Source organism: Amblyomma mixtum, chromosome 3 (assembly GCF_055824585.1).
Source record: "Amblyomma mixtum isolate Tamu chromosome 3, ASM5582458v1, whole genome shotgun sequence".
Classification (NCBI taxonomy): Eukaryota; Metazoa; Arthropoda; class Arachnida; order Ixodida; family Ixodidae; genus Amblyomma; species Amblyomma mixtum.
The window spans coordinates 59,558,140-59,563,423 of record NC_143014.1 but is presented as its reverse complement, the minus strand read 5'-3'; the positions used below and the strand labels follow the sequence as shown (position 1 = coordinate 59,563,423).

Genomic DNA, 5,284 nt, shown 5'->3' with positions numbered 1-5,284 from the left:
CAACTTCCTAAAATCTGATTGGTTGGAACAATATCACGTAAATCACGTGATAGGCACACATGTTGGAGTGATGTCAGAATGACGTATCATCACGTTTACGTTGTGCCGCCATTGCAAAAAATGGCTGAAATTCGCCGCCATCATTTCGCTCGGCGAAAGGTACCCGAATCATGCAAATGAGTTTGTGAAATGCTGATTTATACGGCGTTAGGTAGCCGCACTTTAACGGGTATTTATTTCAAGACAAAACTAAGCTTACAAAAGTCTTGTTTTGATTGCTCAATGTAATGGTATGGCGTTATAAGAGCACATCTGAAATAAGCAACCCTTGGGAGCGTTAATAGTGAAGGCTTAAGTGTACAGCCGCATAGGGGCGCTAACTGCTCTCCCGTTGCAAACCCTTCGCTCTCAGTGAGAAATCATCCGTCCGTGCGGTTAGTGAAGCGCGAAAATTGCTCGAATGGCGGTGCCGGCGCTGCGGTTTGCTGCTCCTTGCATTCATTCGTCGTTTGTTAAACCCTAGAAGTGGGAAAGGTGAGCGACTTTCGAGGTCACCGCGATGCTTTCGAGTTGTCTCTGACTAGACAGCTCGTCTGTGCAGTCACCTGACGAGGCATATGGTGTGGTGGCTATGCAAGGATGCATTGCGGCGAGAAGCAGTGCCGAACTGTCGAGCTCTGAGGGGCGATCGCCAGCTGTGAAACGTCGCTGAACGGATGGGCTTTCGCGCGTGATGAGCGGATGACACGACAGGTGTTTGCGCGGCCGACCAACAAACTCCAGGAATGTGTCGGGCTTCTCGACGGGACATCCGTGTGTGTGTAGCGTCATTCTCATTCCTTTTGCATGCATGCTGCGAATCCGAAATTTTTATTCGGCATTTCGCGTTGCTTTTTTCATCATACTGTTTTCAGTTTTTGCACACAGCTCAAGTTGAGAAAACAAAGTCTAGCATGCTAGTATGCTGGTCGATTGCTTTGTTTTTGGTGTTGATGAATGTGATAGGCAGCATAGGTGAAATCAGCTGGAAGGCGTCGTTTCCTTAAGTGTGGAAAAAAAAAAATTGCGTGAAACTCTAAAAGAATACTATAGCCTGGCTTAAGTATTATTAGTGAAGCACAGAAAAGTGATTTTGCTATTCAAGGTAAAATTTTCATAACAGTGTTACATCATCAGTTACACAGCAGTCACGTGGAAATGACCGTAGGATGGTGAAAAAAATCATCTCTCTTAGGGCGCGCGAAAAACAAACATGTATGACTCTTGTACACTTTATTTACAGGTGTGTTGTTCCTGCCGGTGAAGGTTCCAGCTCACTCGAAGTCTGTGCGGGATCCATCCATGACCCGTTTGTGTGCAATCTCTCTTCATGTGCTGCCCGCATGGAAATCGTCAAACTGGTGAGCACGCGCTTAGTGTGTTGGGGCAAGCATTAAGGGATAACATGTTTGCCTTTAAGATTGCGTACGGCTAATGATATCTGATTGCATTTATATATAGTTTATTCAGCAAGCAAGAAGTGTAAATAGAACCACATATGAAAATAATGTAAATTAATCATGTCTGTACTTTTCAGGTGACAGCGGAGATAGGTGTGCATGACACGCAGTGTTGTTCTGTGGTTTTGAATTTCTCTCAGTGACCGCAATGTCAAGGTAGCCCCATTTCGATTGGTGCAAAATGCGAAAGCATGCATATACTAAAAAACTCAAGGTAGTCATAAACAGTTAAACATGTGCCCTTCCTTGCAGTGCATTCTGTAGTGGTTTTCTTGAGTATAAAAAGACTGTAGTAATTATTTCTGAGCATCAGTTTGGGAAATCTGCCATCAAGTACCTCTAGCTATATAGAAACAATGTGTTTTGATACTAATGATTGGTTTTGGAGTGAGCGTATTTCACATTTGTACGCAAAACTAGACTATTTTTGAACACAATGCCTAGCTCGTTGGGAGATTTCAGTGCACAGCATTGATTAGTGTGCAGGTGATGGTGTGCATCTTATGCAGATGTGGCAGACCACCCTCACCATGGGGTCTCATGTGCTGTGGAGCCAGGATACCAGATTCATGTTTGGTCACCTCCCAGCTGGACTGGTTACCCAGCTGGGTGGCCATACCGGGCTCCTGAGGTGTCTGCAAAGGCCATGGTACAGCATGATCAAGAGTTCTCTGCAAAGGTCACGACAGCTTGCATTGTGCAACCCAACATATTCATCCACACTCAGCTGCAGGACCATGACACCACTGGCAAGTGGTGATAATAGCAGGAGCACCAACATCTACAACAAAGAGGAGGACACAGCATCATTTGGATTCTGCCTGATAGACCGGAAGTGCATGATCAGCAGCTGCGTGCGGGAATTGCACTCACTGCCACGGTTTTCACGTGTAGCTATGCCACAAGTAATCAGTGTACATTTGCTTTGCTTCAAGTTTGATGGCATACTACTAGGAAGCCAGTGAAGTCTTCATCATTTTGGTGTTCTTCATTAAACTGTACCATATTGGTGGTATCCATTACAGTAGAAATCAGTTTTGTCTGGTGCTGCAGTTTTTTGTTAGTCAGGAAGTGTCCCAAGTGTTTTCAGCCTACCGTCTGCCAACTTGCTGAGTGCGTGCTTCAACACATGCTTTGGTGATTGTGAAGAAGTGCTTTCCTTCGTGTGGTGCCTCCCTATGTGTTCTGCTTGTACACAACGCACATTTTATTTGGTGCTTAAGTTCAGTGAAAGACAGGAGGGCACCAAAATGTTTTCCTTCTAGCACCAGGGTGTTCACTGCACATGCATTCACCAGTGCTTATCTGTTTGCTTTGGTGTTTGTTGAGAGCCAGCAGTCCACAACATCCTCAACATACAGCATGGTCGCTGTGTCTCTAGTCATTTACAACATCCCTTCTTCAGGGTGCAACATGCCTTGTGTGGCACTGTTTGTGTGCTAAGATCGCAACATGCTTTGTCTCATGGCATCTGGTTGCCTCTGTGTGCTTGCTTTCGACTGCCTCTTTCACATGCTGCTTGTAGTTATACAGCAGTGAACTATTTTTCCTGAAGGAGAAGTCACGTAATTGTTTCATGGTCATTTTCCCAGATGAAAATGCAAGGCCTGGCCAGCGTCTTCACACGTCTACCCATTCCCATCTGCTAGCTCAAATTTGTACCTGTGACGAAAACCTAGAAATTGTTCATTATTTCAGTTGAAGGTAAATGGAGGTATAAATTATGCAGCTGGACGTAATTTGTGTTTCAATAATAAAGCTCCAAATGGCATTTTGTAGCTGGAAGGGCATAATCCGGTTCAATAATTCTACTGGAAATGGATCATAATAGTCGTAGTAGTAGTAGTAAACTTTGTTGATCTTTCTGGGTTACTCAGGCGGTCTTCCCAGGTTTGGGATCTTTTTCTCTTTCCAGGATTTGTGGTCTGTGTTCTTTTTCTGTGCTGGGCCATCAACCTTGAATGCATGCATTGGAAGATCACTGCCCTCCTTTCCTCCCAGTGAAACTCTGTTAGATCCCATTTTCATTGACATGTTCCCTTGCATTTTGCTTCATGCAAATTGGGGATGCTGTTTGGTCATTTTATGAAAAATCCGAGACAACCTGCTCACCCCCTGAACCCTTAGTGTGACTGGACCATATCAGTGTACGTGCTGCCATTTTTCTGTTTAGCAAAGGCGACTGCTAGCTACTTAAGTTTGCGAACTAGGCAACACTAATGTGCATGTATACTACTGTCAAACGGTTATGAAAGACGGGCCTGTCCCAAAAAAATTCTTATCTGTGTAGATGAGACACATTCGTCAATGTGTATTGTTGCACTAGGTAATGATTTGCAGTTAGGCTGCATAATTAATTCTAGGATGCATGAAGTTCAGTGATGGAAATAAATTATTTTGCCAATAATGGCTTCCACAAACTTCTCACTCTGCATGTAAAAGACACCTCACTTTTTTTGAGCAAATTGCAACACCTAAGAGGCAATGCAACTTGTCTCGCTCCCCAGATATGTAGGGGCACACTTAAGCTCAGCATTCATGGGTATGACACGACAGTGTTTATGGCTCCCTACAGTGGTTTCTCTTCACACACACAGTCACTGTTCTTCATTCGTGTTCACACATTTATCACAGTTGCTTCAACACAGGTTCCTAATTCTTGTCTTTGAACTCTTCCACACTGCAGTTCACCTACATAATGTTATTGTAATTAGTTTCTCACTAATTGGCACATCTCTAGTTCACTGCAGTAATTACAATGCTAGGCTTCAAATTAAGCCAACAGCACCCGCGCATCACTCCCTCCCACTTTGTACCTCAGTAAAGTCAATGTGCCTGCACGGCCTAGTTGGTAGCGTGCCTGGCTGGCAATCCAGGGGTCATGGGTTTCAAGGCAGACAGAAATTTATTAATTTTCTGTACGTAAAATCTATTATTTTATAAAGTGAAGTAGTTTCAGACATGTGCTGACGTTTGGATTCAGATTACAAATCCTCTTTTCAGTGACTTTCACTGCGGACTTCTGAAGGAACCAGCGCACAAAACACAACGGACAAGAAAAAGGCGGAACACGACGGACAGGAGCGCTGAACTTACAACTTTATTTTGGAAGTACAAATGCAACATATATATATATAGCCATGTCTTGTCCGTTGTGTTTTGTGTCCACCTTTTTCTTGTCCGTTGTGTTTTGTGAGTATGTATTACCAACTAGCCCAACAACAAGTGTTGCTCAAATTTATTTCACTGCGGACATCCACGCGTGAAGCTTGTTTTTTGACACAATGCCGGTTGGATAACACTGGGTCTTCTGCAGAATCGCAGCCTCTCTCCTTGACAGTGGTGTGTGCAAGCTTTCCGTACCTTTCTTTTCTGGTTGCACATGGCACCCAATAACTTCTTAGCACTAATTGTGATGCCATCACATACCATACAGCACTAATAATATTACTTGGTGGTAGTCAGAAAAAAAAATTATTCTTATAGTGTGAAAAAAGAATAGCAGCCTGTTTCCACCTGACTTGGTTTGGTTTCATACTTCTGCTTGAACTTAAAGAGAAATTAGCCAGCAAAGCTGTACAAGGCGGTAATTTTTCAGGGGGCTTAAATTTTATGCACAGGCACTTGCAATGACTCCAATTTCATCAACATTTTGCTACCTGTTATATCATTATATTGGTGATGAATAGTTCCGGTTCATTAATTTAACACTCTCCTCATGGAAACTCTGAGTCAAACTTGCTTACCATTTTTCAAGCTGCCTTAATCATGCTCAAAAAAACAAT

At 43.4% G+C, this 5,284-nt stretch overlaps 1 long non-coding RNA gene across 1 annotated transcript; it reads left to right on the top strand.

Moving 5' to 3' along the window:
• Window positions 1-515: 515 nt before the first annotated feature.
• Window positions 516-4,505, top strand: LOC149350345 (uncharacterized). Its single transcript, XR_016290339.1, has 2 exons — window positions 516-1,400; window positions 2,009-4,505. It is a non-coding gene; the product is annotated as an uncharacterized LOC149350345 (long non-coding RNA).
• The last annotated feature ends 779 nt before the right edge of the window (window positions 4,506-5,284 follow it).